The sequence below is a fragment of the Protopterus annectens genome, chromosome 1.part0 (genome assembly GCF_019279795.1).
Source record: "Protopterus annectens isolate FY-2018-M chromosome 1.part0, PAN1.0, whole genome shotgun sequence".
Classification (NCBI taxonomy): Eukaryota; Metazoa; Chordata; order Ceratodontiformes; family Protopteridae; genus Protopterus; species Protopterus annectens.
In genome coordinates this window covers 1,933,921,906-1,933,935,440 of record NC_056725.1, presented here as the reverse complement: position 1 = coordinate 1,933,935,440, position 13,535 = coordinate 1,933,921,906, and the positions used below count along the sequence as shown (strand labels likewise).

The 13,535-nt window shown below is 36.5% G+C and overlaps 1 protein-coding gene across 1 annotated transcript in view; it reads right to left on the bottom strand.

Annotated features, from left to right (window-relative positions):
* AMACR (alpha-methylacyl-CoA racemase) overlaps positions 1-13,535 on the bottom strand; it is an 832,230-nt gene that overhangs the window by 655,743 nt on the left and 162,952 nt on the right. The window lies entirely within an intron of this gene.

The window sequence follows — 13,535 nt, the reverse complement described above, 5'->3', positions numbered from 1 at the left end:
TGGTGCTTGTCTTTTGTGCTAAATTCTCACTCGTAACTTTCTCTACTGGCATGCCAGTCATGCATGGAACTATATGGAACTAATATTATGCAGGATGCCATGCTAAGGCTTGTTTGGCTTCTATTTTCTGCTGGTTCCATGGTTCTGCTGCCAAGAAGTAGAGGAGTTGTTCCTATTTTGTTTTCTACTGTTAGGAATGCCATTTTGTTTGATGTGTCCAGTCTCTCCGCCCAAAAAGATATGGGATGGGATGGTATTTGCCTTGACTTTTTATATTGACTGTGTATCCCAGGGCTAGAAATGATGAAAAATGACCCTTTCTTGGCTTGCTTTTTTTTTGTTTTTTTGTCCTCAGGTGCAGGCAGTCGTGGGGGCAGATTTAGATTCCCGAAGCCTGCTGCAATGAGCAATTACTGATGCCAGGCATTTCGTGAACACAGATAAGCCAAAGGCAATGCTGAGAATTGATAATGCTCTGATCCAAACCTGTAACCTTGGTCTCTTGCAAAAAAAATCCACTTGTCTCTGTGATGAAAATCAGTTTTCTGAAAAATAAGGCTAGCTTCCTAGTTGTTCCTGGTAGGCGGTGCCAGAGCCAAGTCACTATGATTGTCCACCCCTCTACTGACTTCTGCTCTGGAACGCCATTTCGCCTCTCTGAGCTCTGGAGGAGTCTGAAAGGATCTTCTTCAAAACTTGCAGTGCAGGAGAGCCAAACAAATTGATTGTCCATGGGCATCTAGTAGCTTTGATTGATTTTGATTTGAGCTGGCTGGCCTGCTCTTTTCTTATTATGCCTGCTCCTGATAGTGCCACCTATGGGCTTGATAAAAAGAAGCCTCCAGTGCATCATAGCCAGCATTTTTAAGAAATGGTTACTGACTTGCTGAATGTTATACCCCATCTCCCTCTAAGGATTCCCCTTGGAGGAGGAGGGGAGAGGTTTTGGACAGAGGTAGCTGCTAAGCAGTCCCTGGGATATAGTCTCTCGATCTGCAAGGAGCCTTATAATGATAAAGCGTGTCCGCGACCCTGTAGAACCTATCGGGCTACGAGGGGCGGAGGGTAAGTGAATCAGGAGGGCAGTACAAGCATCATTAAACATCATCTACAACAGAGAGAACTGGAGGTATGGCTAAAGGTCTATGTTGTGAGTCTTCATAAGGGGAGAAAGGCCCTCTGGAGGTTTGTACAGGCCTAGCAGCTCCACGCAGGAGTTGAAATATCCAAGGATAGTGTCAGATACGATCGATTGAAGCCATCCCACCACAGGAGAAGAGGCTCTCGGTTGAGTTCTTTGAAGCTTGGGCGAACCCGCTTGCTTGGTTTTCCGTGAGTGACGACACTGTCATTTAACTGGGCGTTCGCCGAAACGAAACCCCGCCGCGTGTGTCCTTTTTTCCGGCGCTTTTTAGATATTTTTTGGCAGAGGATCCGACTCCATATATATAAAGTAAAATCGAAAAAAAAACTCCTCAGCAATTCACGACGCCTGCCGCCCCGCCGGTTAAAAAAAGCACAGGCTAGACAAGCTGCTACGCCGTGGTCTGGGCCTAAAACAAGGTAAGCAGTAAGAGGAAATCTTTATGAGGGTATTGTTCTCACAAGTTAAACAGTTATGAAAACCCAACGGGTACTTAGCTTTTTAGAGTCTCTCTGCAGTAGTAGAAGTATTCGTAGTAGTAATAACAGCTTGCTTCGGGCGCCCACGCGGCAAGAACATACCACTTTTATCAACATAGGTATCTATTACTTTTGGCATTACTGGTGAGTTCTTCCATACAGTGAGGGTCCCTTCTTTTAGCTTGAATGTCAGAACCTGCCAGAACCTGCTAAAACCAAATAATTCTTTAGTGAAATTTTATTTACATCTTTATTAAGTAAACATGTTTACTGTAGAAATACTATTTCGGCTTTATGTATTTGCAAGTATTTGAAAAGACTCCACCTCTTTACTGGATTATTCAATCCATATATATTACGAGATATGCATTTAAACTCAGACATTTATATAAGACAGAAAAAAACAGGTATAATGAAATCACATTTATGCACAGAACTTACTATGTACCTTATACATAACAATATGAAATCTTCAGCTATGGACAAAACTTTTGAAACAAACAAATTACTTAATGATATAACTCTAACACATTCTACCATAGAATAACATATTCCTAGTTTGCTGAAAAAGACGAACAAACTACTTCTGAAACTCTCCATCAGACTAACAAAGCTTACTCATGCTTCTGATTCATATTAATGTGTCTCATATTTTTAGTACGCATCATCTTAAAAAAATCTTTCCCTTTACCTCATATTAACTCCCTGGTCTACTACAGGAAGGAAGTCCATTCTTATTTTCATATTTATTAATTTATGGATCAGATGATTTATATTTTTCTGTTTTATTTACTATGTGTAAAGTTGTTCATAGGATCATAAGTTTATAAATCAGTACCAGGCTAACTGCCCTTGTGGGCCATTCCAAGCTCAGTCAATCACCCCATATGAAAAATCAAACCCTGCACCTTGTGCCTATAAGATGAACACCTTAACCACTATGACAACCTCCCATCCTTGTAGACATATTTATATTGTTTAACTATATACAGTATATATTTACTTATTCTGATCTCTTTCAATTCCTGTTTGTATACTATGTCTTGTACATTTACTATATTCCTAGGATTTATATTTTATTTATAATCCTAGTGTAGATTATCATATGAGAACATTTATATTTACCCTTACATATTTGATACTCTTTAGTCTAGAACTACTGTTAGAATAAATCCTATTTTTTTAAATGTTATGTTTAAATGTATCTGAACCAACATCTGAAAAAGCTTCCCTTTTAAAATTCAAACTTTTCATAATAAATGGTTCTGAGCTATTAACTTTTGTTATCACTGAAAAGAGTAAATAAAGAAACAGAATCCTATTTTTTTTTAGTATCAGAAGTGTCTTTCTATAGGCTAGTATTTAAATTATCCTTCTGGTAAACTGCAAACGTTCAGAACTATTTAATAATGGACAGTGGTTTAGAATGCAATTCATTGTCTTTTGCTTACTATCTAACTTGTACTCACTGACATCTAAGCACATGATTCAAAATATTATGATTCTTTACTTTTAGACAGGAAGAAGTAAACTTCACAGGTCTCAGAATTTTCAGAACTCCCGCAGCATCACAAAGTGCTCATGACACTAAATTGTTTCAAGCTGGTTTTCATGATAAGGACTTGAAAACGAACAGTCCATCAGTTACAATTCAGATAAAAACGCTCACAAGTGAATCCAAGCCACCTCTACATTAGACATGAATTCCTCAAACCTCCAAACCACTAAAAAAACAAAAAAAAATTCAAAGTATTTAAAATACTAAAACTATTGTACTTAAAGAAATAACACTTAATGATGCTTTAAGCACTATTTGTATGAGACGTTTAATATAAACAGACTGTCATTTTTAAAGGAGACATAACATATAAATATTAAAAAATGACAGTTATGTGTGGCCCAGGTTTAACTTGTAAAACAGTGTGAATGTTACTCTAATTATTTGATATAATTCTAATAATAACTTTTATACATGTAAAAAGCTATAATTTGTATTACTTTTTATAACATAGCATGTCTTTCCTGGGTGCTACTGCATGTCAAGTATACTATCAGTAGCACACAAATGGATCATTGTAAGAACCCGGAATGTAACTTAACATGCTGCTTGTTAGTACAATTCCTCAAGAGTAACAAAATGACAGGCTTCAACCTAGTAATGAAAAAGGTAAAACATATCATTACAACATAAGGAAAGAAACAGAAAAAGACCAAAAAAAATGTTTATGACATCAAATTTACTCCAAAAACACAAAAAAAATCTAGGGGGTCAATTCTTTGAGAATGAATACTTTTCCTGGTGGTAGAGAAATGGAGAGAGGTGCACTGTGGAAAAGGGGAGGTAGTGTTAGCAGCCTGAGAAAATGTTATTTGCCAAGTTGTCCTAAGTCCTTCTATGCAAGTCCGACATGTTTCCAAAGATAGGCCTCTTCTTAGCACATCAACTATTAAAGTGTATTCATAACTCTTGAACCATATAGTAAGCAACAGCAATCATGCCAATCCCAACTCTCCAAATTTACAAGCCTTGGGATGTTTTAACATCTAATTTGTTTTTATTGATTTGTTTTCGGTGAGACTGCAACTCTGCAAACAGTTTCTTCAGCCTTTTACGTTTTTTTTTTCATTGTTGTGTGGCTGTGGATTTAGTGTGATTGACTATGTGTGAGTGTGTGTGTGTGTGTGTGTGTGTGTGTGTGTGTGTGTGTATATATATACATATGGGTCTACTTCACGACTGAAAACTCATTTGACTGAGACCACAATACCCAATTTTCAAAATACTGAAAACTCATTTGACTGAAACTCATTACACTGAATTTTAAGCCATAGACATGATGTGGGTTTCCCTTCAATAGTGACTTGATTGTGATAAAAAGAAATACTGTAACTTAAAGTGCTGACTGTCAGAATACCAACAGCCATGTAGAAAGCCGTGCTGTATTGTTTCTAAATGTGGGTATGTCTCTCTACATTTTCATGGGAAATATCTATAGTAATACGGTGGATGTTTTGTGCAGTCCAAGCAGTAGTGGCAACGTGTAGAGTACAGTAAGGTAAGTAAAAGGTATATGCCCTTTTACCCATTGTAGTGCGATCCTCGAGTTAGTATATATAGTTGGGGGGGCAAAGCCCCCCCCCCCCCACTGGGGGGGTGAGGGGGGGAAGCCCCCACCTAGTTTGGTTTTATATCATCCAGTTTCTGTTAAGAGGTAAGTTTTTAAGTTCTGTAAAGAGTTAGTCACTGGTGTTTTAAGTGTGCATGTCTATGGTTTAAAAATTAGCATTTTGAGCATTGTAAGCTTTCAGTATAATGATATTCAGTCAAATGAGTTTTCAGTACTTTGAAAATTTGGTATTGTGGTCTCAGTGAAATGAAATTCAATCAAATGAGTTTTCAGTCATGTGAAGTAGACCCTTTATATATATATATCTATATATATATATATATATATATATATATATATATATATATATATATATATACACACACACACACACACACACACACACACACACACACACACACACACACACACACACACACACACATTATATCATTATATATACATGCATACACACACACACACACACACACACACACACATATATATATATATACACACACATACATACATCTATCTATGTGGGTTTACTTCTCATCACCGAATTAACACATCACCGAATCTCAGAAACCCGATTCGCATTACCAAAAGTGCAGTTCAATGAAAATGCACTTCTCCGAAAATAACAACCACTCAAACTCATCACAGCAAACCAATAAAAACCATGTAAAACACATTTTTACAAGGGGGCATGCCCCCTGCATCACCCTCACCCCCTGCTACTTATATATTTCAACTATGAGATTGCACTACAGAGGGGAAAAGGGTACATTTCAATATCCACACTTTACTGCGATTCATATCAGCATACTCCAACTGCTGCATACGTTCCACTACAAATAATACAAAAAGCAAAGCAGAATCCAAGCCAAAAGTAACTAATAAACACCACACTACAAATAATGCAAACAACACACCGTACCTTTTCTTCTAAATAATGCCAGAAATGCCAATCGATCTTCAGTAAAGAGTGCTTTGAAGAAGTCCATTTTCGTTGAACTGCACTTTCAGTAATGCAGAGTCGGGCTTCTGAGATTCGGTGATGAGAAGTAGACCCAAACATATATATATATGTGTGTTTGTGTGTGTGTGTGTGTGTGTGTGTGTGTGTGTGTGTGTGTGTGTGTGTGTGTAAAGCAAGAGTCATGGGGGGGTTCCCCCTTTAGCAGAAAGTAATATTTAAACATTTCCACATATCTCACCTATGGTTTTGAAGCACAGAAGCATATTCGATGAAGCTGACACATCCAGAATGCTGTCATAAAGTTACATGCCAGTTATGAGCAGTGGATCCCAGTTCATCACATTATATGTTTTATACATGTATTTGCACATTGTTTGCAAGGTGATTACAATGTCTCAGTCACCCTATATGTCAGACGCCTACTGTCCCTGTTTTCGACATGCAGTCCGGTAATGTTCTGGTCTTGATAATGGTAAAAGTTCTCCCATAAAATCTGATGTTTATTCCACAGAAGGCATCTTTTGCTAGTACATTACAGAACCACTTTGGATAAAGAAAATCATAAGTTGCTTTGTTCACTAACATTCGAACATGTTTTGCAGCACAGCACACACACACACACACACACACACACACACACACACATATATATATATATATCTATGTGTGTGTGTGTGTGTACGTATATATATCTATATACATATATATACATATATATATATATATATATATATATATATATATTAAATGTATGTATGTATATATATGAATCTACTTTAAAACATCACAATCCATATCATCGAATGTCAGTTTGTCGAAAGGAAAATCGCAAAAACTTAAAAACCCGAATGGTGAACTTTTCTTATGGTAAGTAAACACTTGCCTTAACTTACACAAAACATGAATCGAAGTAAATAAAACCTAGCTAGGTGGGGGGATTCACCCCGCCCCCGACTGTATATACCAACTCCAGGATCACACTACAGTGGAGGAAAAATGCATGCTGAGCAAGTGTTTACTTACACTAGGAAACTTCGCCATTCAGGTTTTGTAATTTTCATCTTGAGTAAATGACGTTCAATGATATGGGCTGCGATGTTTGAAAGCAGACCCATATATATATATATATATATATATATATATATATATATATATATATATATATATATATATATAATAGATGATATTATATGAACACACACACACACACACACACACACACACACACACACACACACACACACACACATACACACACATATATTTATACACACACACACACACACACACACACACACACACACACACACACACACACACACACACACACACACACATGCTTGTATGTATGTGTGTGTATGTGTCTGTCCAAACAATCAGACTTGTACAGATCTTTTGCAAACTGCACTGGAAGTTCCACGGTTGGCATGCAGAGTTAATGGTGAAAACTAAACAAGTGAAGAAGGAAAACGTACATACAGATGTCTTTACATGCATATATATAACAAAACTGCATTTAGTTTACTCTGTTTTTCCTACAAGAGAGATTCCAACGATATACCTACTTGCACTGGCAGTACACTAACATCATCTGGGGATTCAATAACTGCATCCAGTTTGCAGTAGTCCACAAACTTGGTCAGCCACAACCCCTCAGCTTTGACCTGAACTTCTAAGGAGTATATACCAAACAGTAAGGAGCCCAGCACTGACCCCAGTGGCACCCCATTGCTGACAGGTCTGCTGGTTGATGTGGAATCACCCACTTTGATAGTGTGTGCCCAGTTTGTGAGCCAGTTGGCAACCCATCTTACAACAGAGGGGTTTACATTCAGTTTGCAAAGTTTATCCGTAATGCCCGAGTGTAGGATTGTGCTGAAAGTCTTTGCCAGGTCGAGGTATGCTGTGTACATAGATCTGTCCTTGAAAATGGCTCTGGTCACATTTTTGAAGAAATCCACCAGATTTAACAGACAGGATCTGCCCTTGACAAAGCTGAATTGGGTTGGACCAGGGTTTGGAGGGGAAAGGGAGTGAAATGTTCACCAAACCTATCCATTATCATGTTTACTGTGTCTGTGGGGTCAATGGTGTGATACTGTTAGTCACTAGTTTTGCACATCCTTGGGTCCTACCTTTTAGGCTACGTATACAGCTGTAAAAGGCCTTATGGTTATCCTTGGCTGCATTTGCTATTTTCTCAAAAGAGCCTTTAGAGGATTTGACAAGTTGTCTTATTTGCCAGTTGAGGAGAGTGTTTTTCCATTGTTGGGGCCTCACCTTTGTTTTCTTGGACAACAACCTTTTGCATTAATTGTAAAGTTTGTTGAAGCTAGGTGTCCTCCATGGCAACTTGTTTTTACTCGAGGCTATGGCTCTGATTCTTTCTGGTACAGCCAAGTATATACACTTATGCAAGTGATTGTACAAGGGTTTAGTGTACATTTCTGTGTAGTTACCACTTCCAGCTGGGGCTGGGGCTTGGAATGCATTTATACCTTCACCTAGGAGGGTATAGTTTGCCTTGGTGAAGTGTTTTATTCTGATTTCACCCTTTGTGAATTCTGTTAGTCACAAAAACAAGTCTGTACTGCAATAAATGGAGTGAAAAAACAGTAGTAGGACTCAGACTAAAGAATCCAATGTCAAAAGACAAAAAACAATGATTATTGCCAAGCTTTGGGGTCACAAACACCCTTCCTCAGTGCTACTATCATGGAAGTAAAAAATACATTTAAATAGGAGTTCTTAAAAAAACACAGGATTACAGCCAGCCTATCACAGAATAATAATGATACCCCCATATTACAATATGCACTATAACAATGCATATGTAAAAAAGTTATATAAAATCATTTAAAAATGCATATATAACTATATATGCACATACCATACACATATATATAAACATATACATAAAACTATACATTTTCTGCCTGTTTTTTTCTTTACTAAAATGGGCTTCAAGCTGACAGCATTATTTAAACCAGGTAAAGAATCTGCCTGTAACCTAACTATCCATTCATACTTTTTAAAGTTCAACAATATTGTTAATGTTACTACCCCTATTACTAACATACACTACATCAATAACTCTGAATTTAAATTGATGTTCTTGACCTTTTTCAGAAATGGTGTTTACTTAATGCATTAGTTTTGATGTTTCTCTAATATCAGACTTATGTTCAACAATACGTTCTCTTAATCTCCTTATAGTTTTTCCGACATAGAATGATGAACATAAAGTGCAAGTAGCTAAGTAAACAACATTAGTAGCATTATAGGTTCATAGGTTCATAGTTTAATACTAAGCTAACTGCCCTTGCGAGCCATTTTAAGCCTAGCCACAGTTTGCTGAACAATCAAACATATATTCTTTATTAGTTGTGGGGTGTTTAAAAATGTTATACTCTATATAAATATCCATACAACTGCAGTTTAGAGATTTTGTAGTACCTGGTTTACTAAAAATATTTTTTATGCTGCCAGTTTGTTTGAAGCCCTTATAGCACAACCTTCTCTTTAAATTATTTTGATTTCTGTAAGCACAAAATGGTCTAGCACCACAAATTTGTTGTAACTCAGGCATTGCCATCAAAATTGTCCAATTTCTTTCTATGATTTTCTTTACTTCAGCAGTTTTTATATTAGTTAAATACCTTATTTTATCATTTTTGTTCTTCTGTGTTAATAGTACATTAACAGTACTATCCATAATAATATTGTCTTTGATCACAGACTTCCTCGTAAACCTCTTTCACCTTTCCCAAATCATATCCACTTTCAATAAATTCTTGCATCATATCTCCTGCCTGTTGTCTAAAAATCTCATCTTCTGTATCAGGTCTACTTAATCTAGTCAACTGTGCTCTTAGTACCACTGTGAATACATGTGGTGCATGCATACTATGCCTATTTACATAGCGGTTTAGTTGAACATCTTTCTAATGTATCCTAGTTTTTCCTACAAGTGAGATTCCAAAGATATACCTACTTGCACTGGCAGTACACTAACATCATCTGGGGATTCAATAACTGCATCCAGTTTGCAGTAGTCCACAAACTTGGTCAGCCACAACCCCTCAGCTTTGACCTGAACTTCTAAGGAGTATATACCAAACAGTAAGGAGCCCAGCACTGACCCCAGTGGCACCCCATTGCTGACAGGTCTGCTGGTTGATGTGGAATCTCCCACTTTGACAGTGTGTGCCCAGTTTGTGAGCCAGTTGGCAACCCATCTTACAACAGAGGGGTTTACATTCAGTTTGCAAAGTTTATCCGTAATGCCCAAGTGTGGGATTGTCTTGAAAGCCTTTGCCAGGTCGAGGTATGCCGTGTACATAGATCTGTCCTTGAAAATGGCTCTGGTCACATTTTTGAAGAAATCCACCAGATTTAACAGACAGGATCTGCCCTTGACAAAGCTGAATTGGGTTGGACCAGGGTTTGAAGGTTGCCTATGTCTTTATTTATGAGGTCCATAATGATACGTTCCATGGCGTTACAGATGAGGCTGGTCAATCTTGTAGGTCTGTAATTTCCCTGGGTCTGTTGCTCGGTTACCTTTGTGGAGGGAAATAAATGTTGCTGTTCTCCATTCTGCAGGCACAAAGCCTGTGGCTAGGCTACGATTGAAAAGGGTACATAGTGGTGATGCTAGTTTATGTTTAGCCTGTTTAGAAGGCAGCCTGGGATGCCGTCTGGTCCAACAGAGGCTGCGTTTTATTGCCTTGGCCAAGGCTTTGATGACCTGCTCTTCACATATGTAGGGTGGGTGGAAGTTGGGGAAGGTTCGTGATAAGTTTGGAGGGGAAGGAGTGAAATGTTCACCAAACCTATCCATTATCATGTTTACTGTGTCTGTGGGGTCAGTGGTGTGATACTGTTAGTCACTAGTTTTGCACGACCTTGGGTCCTACCTTTTAGGCTACGTATACAGCTGCAAAAGGCCTTATGGTTATCCTTGGCTGCATTTGCTATTTTCTCAAAGGAGCCTTTAGAGGATTTGACAAGCTGTCTTATTTGCCGGTTGAGGAGGGTGTTTTTCCATTGTTGGGGCCTCACCTTTGTTTTCTTGGAGAACAACCTTTTGCATTAATTGTAAAGTTTGTTGAAGCTAGGTGTCCTCCATGGCAACTTGTTTTTACTCGAGGCTATGGCTCTGATTCTTTCTGGTACAGCCAAGTATATACACTTATGCAAGTGATTGTACAAGGGTTTAGTGTACATTTCTGTGTAGTTACCACTTCCAGCTGGGGCTTGGGCTTGGAATGCATTTATACCTTCACCTAGGAGGGTATAGTTTGCCTTGGTGAAGTGTTTTATTCTGATTTCACCCTTTGTGAATTCTGTTAGTCACAAAAACAAGTCTGTACTGCAATAAATGGAGTGAAAAAACAGTAGTAGGACTCAGACTAAAGAATCCAATGTCAAAAGACAAAAAACAATGATTATTGCCAAGCTTTTGGGTCACAGACACCCTTCCTCAGTGCTACTATCATGGAAGTAAAAAATACAACATTTAAATAGGAGTTCTTAAAAAAACACAGGATTACAGCCAGCCTATCACAGAATAATAATGATACCCCCATATTACAATATACACTATAACAATGCATATGTAAAAAAGTTATATCAAATCATTTAAAAATGCATATATAAATATATATGCACATACCATACACATATATATAAACATATACATAAAACTATACATTTTCTGCCCGTGTTTTTCTTTACTAAAATAGGCTTCAAGCCGACAGCATTATTTAAACCAGGTAAAGAATCTGCCTGTAACCTAACTATCCATTCATACTCTTTAAAGTTCAACAATATTGTTAATGTTACCACCCCTATTACTAACATATACTACATCAATAACTCTGAATTTAAATTGATGTTCTTGACCTTTTTCAGAAATGTGTTTACTTAATGCATTAGTTTTGATGTTTCTTCTAATATCTGACTTATGTTCAACAATACGTGTAAAAACAGCTGAAAATATATTGAGAGAAATGTCCTAGCATTTTCAAAGATACAACAGATTTTTTGTGTAAGTTGAAAAAGTAGTATGTCAAACATCGAGAAATAGATTATGTTTTTGTTACACTGAACATTATGTCCCTCTTTACAGTAATACCAAACAGATATGGAATAGATGCTATACGAGACTATCCAAGTGTGGAAGCAGGCCTGAAAGCCAGATACATAAAAACTGTTTGTACACTACTGCTATTAGTACTAACTAAAAACATTTTCTTGTTTGACAATGAACCTTACCTGCAGTTGGTAGGTGTGGCCATGGGTACTCTCATGGCCAACACTTATGATAATTTAGTACTATATAAATAGGAGAAGAAATTCATTTATAATAAACAAAATGCTTTGAATAGTAACATTATATTTTACCAAAAGTTTGTAGGTGACTGCTTTCTTGTTTGGAAAGATACATTACAAGAGTTAAATACATACATTGCTTATCTTAACTCTATTACCAGCTTTCTAAAGTTTAAAATGGAGAGTTAAAATGAAAAGATAGTATTCTTAGATGTAGAGATAAGAAAAATAGAAGGAAGAATAGAAACTAGAATACATTAGAAAGATGTTCAAGTAAACCGCTATGTAAATAGGCATAGTATGCATGCACCACATGTATTCACAGGGGTACTAAGAGCACCGTTGACTAGATTAAGTAGACCCGATACAGAAGATGAGATTTTTAGACAACAAGCAGGAGATATGATGAAAGACTTTTATGAAAGTGGATATGATTTAAGAAAGGTGAAAGAGTTTTATGAGGAAGTCTGTGATCAAAGACATAATAGTATTAAGCCTGTATTCTTGGATAGTACTGTTAATGTACTACAAACACAGAAGAACAAAATGATAAAATAAGGTATTTAACTACTTATATAAAAATTGCTGAAGTAAAGAAAATCATAGAAAGAAATTGGATAATTTTGATGGCAATGCCTGAGTTACAACAAATTTGTGGTAATAGACCATTTTTTGCTTACAGAAATCAAAATAATTTAAAGAGAAGATTGTGCTACAAGGACTTTAAACAAACTGGCAGCATAAAAAATATTTTATGTAAACCAAGTACTACAAAATCTCCAAACTTCAGTTGTTGTATGGATATTTAAACAGAGAATAACATTTTTAAACACCCCACAACTAATAAAGAATATATGTTTGATTGTTCAGCAAACTGTAATTCTACTAATGTTGTTTACTTAGCTACTTGTACTTCATGTTCATCATTCTATGTCGGAAAAACTATAAGGAGATTAATCGAACATATTGTTGAACATAAGTCTGATATTAGAGAAACATCAAAACTAATGCATTAAGTAAACACGTTTTTGAAAAAGGTCAAGAACATCAATTTAAATTCAGAGTTATTGATGTAGTGTATGTTAGTAATAGGGGTAGTAACATTAACAATATTGTTGAACTTAAAGAGTATGAATGGATAGTTAGGTTACAGGCAGATTCTTTACCTGGTTTAAATAATGCTGTTAGCTTGAAGCCCAGTTTAGTAAAAAAAAAAACAGGCAGTAAATTTATAGTTTTATGTATGTATGTTTATATATGTGTGTATGGTATGTGCATATATATTTACATATGAATTTTTAAATGATTTTATATAACTTTTTTACATATACATATGCATTGTTATAAAGTGCATATTGCAATATGGGGGTATCATTATTATTCTGTGATAGGCTGGCTGTAATCATGTGTTTTTTAAAAACTCCTATTTAAATGTTGTATTTTTTACTTTCATGATAGCAGCACTGAGGAAGGGTGTTTGTGACCTG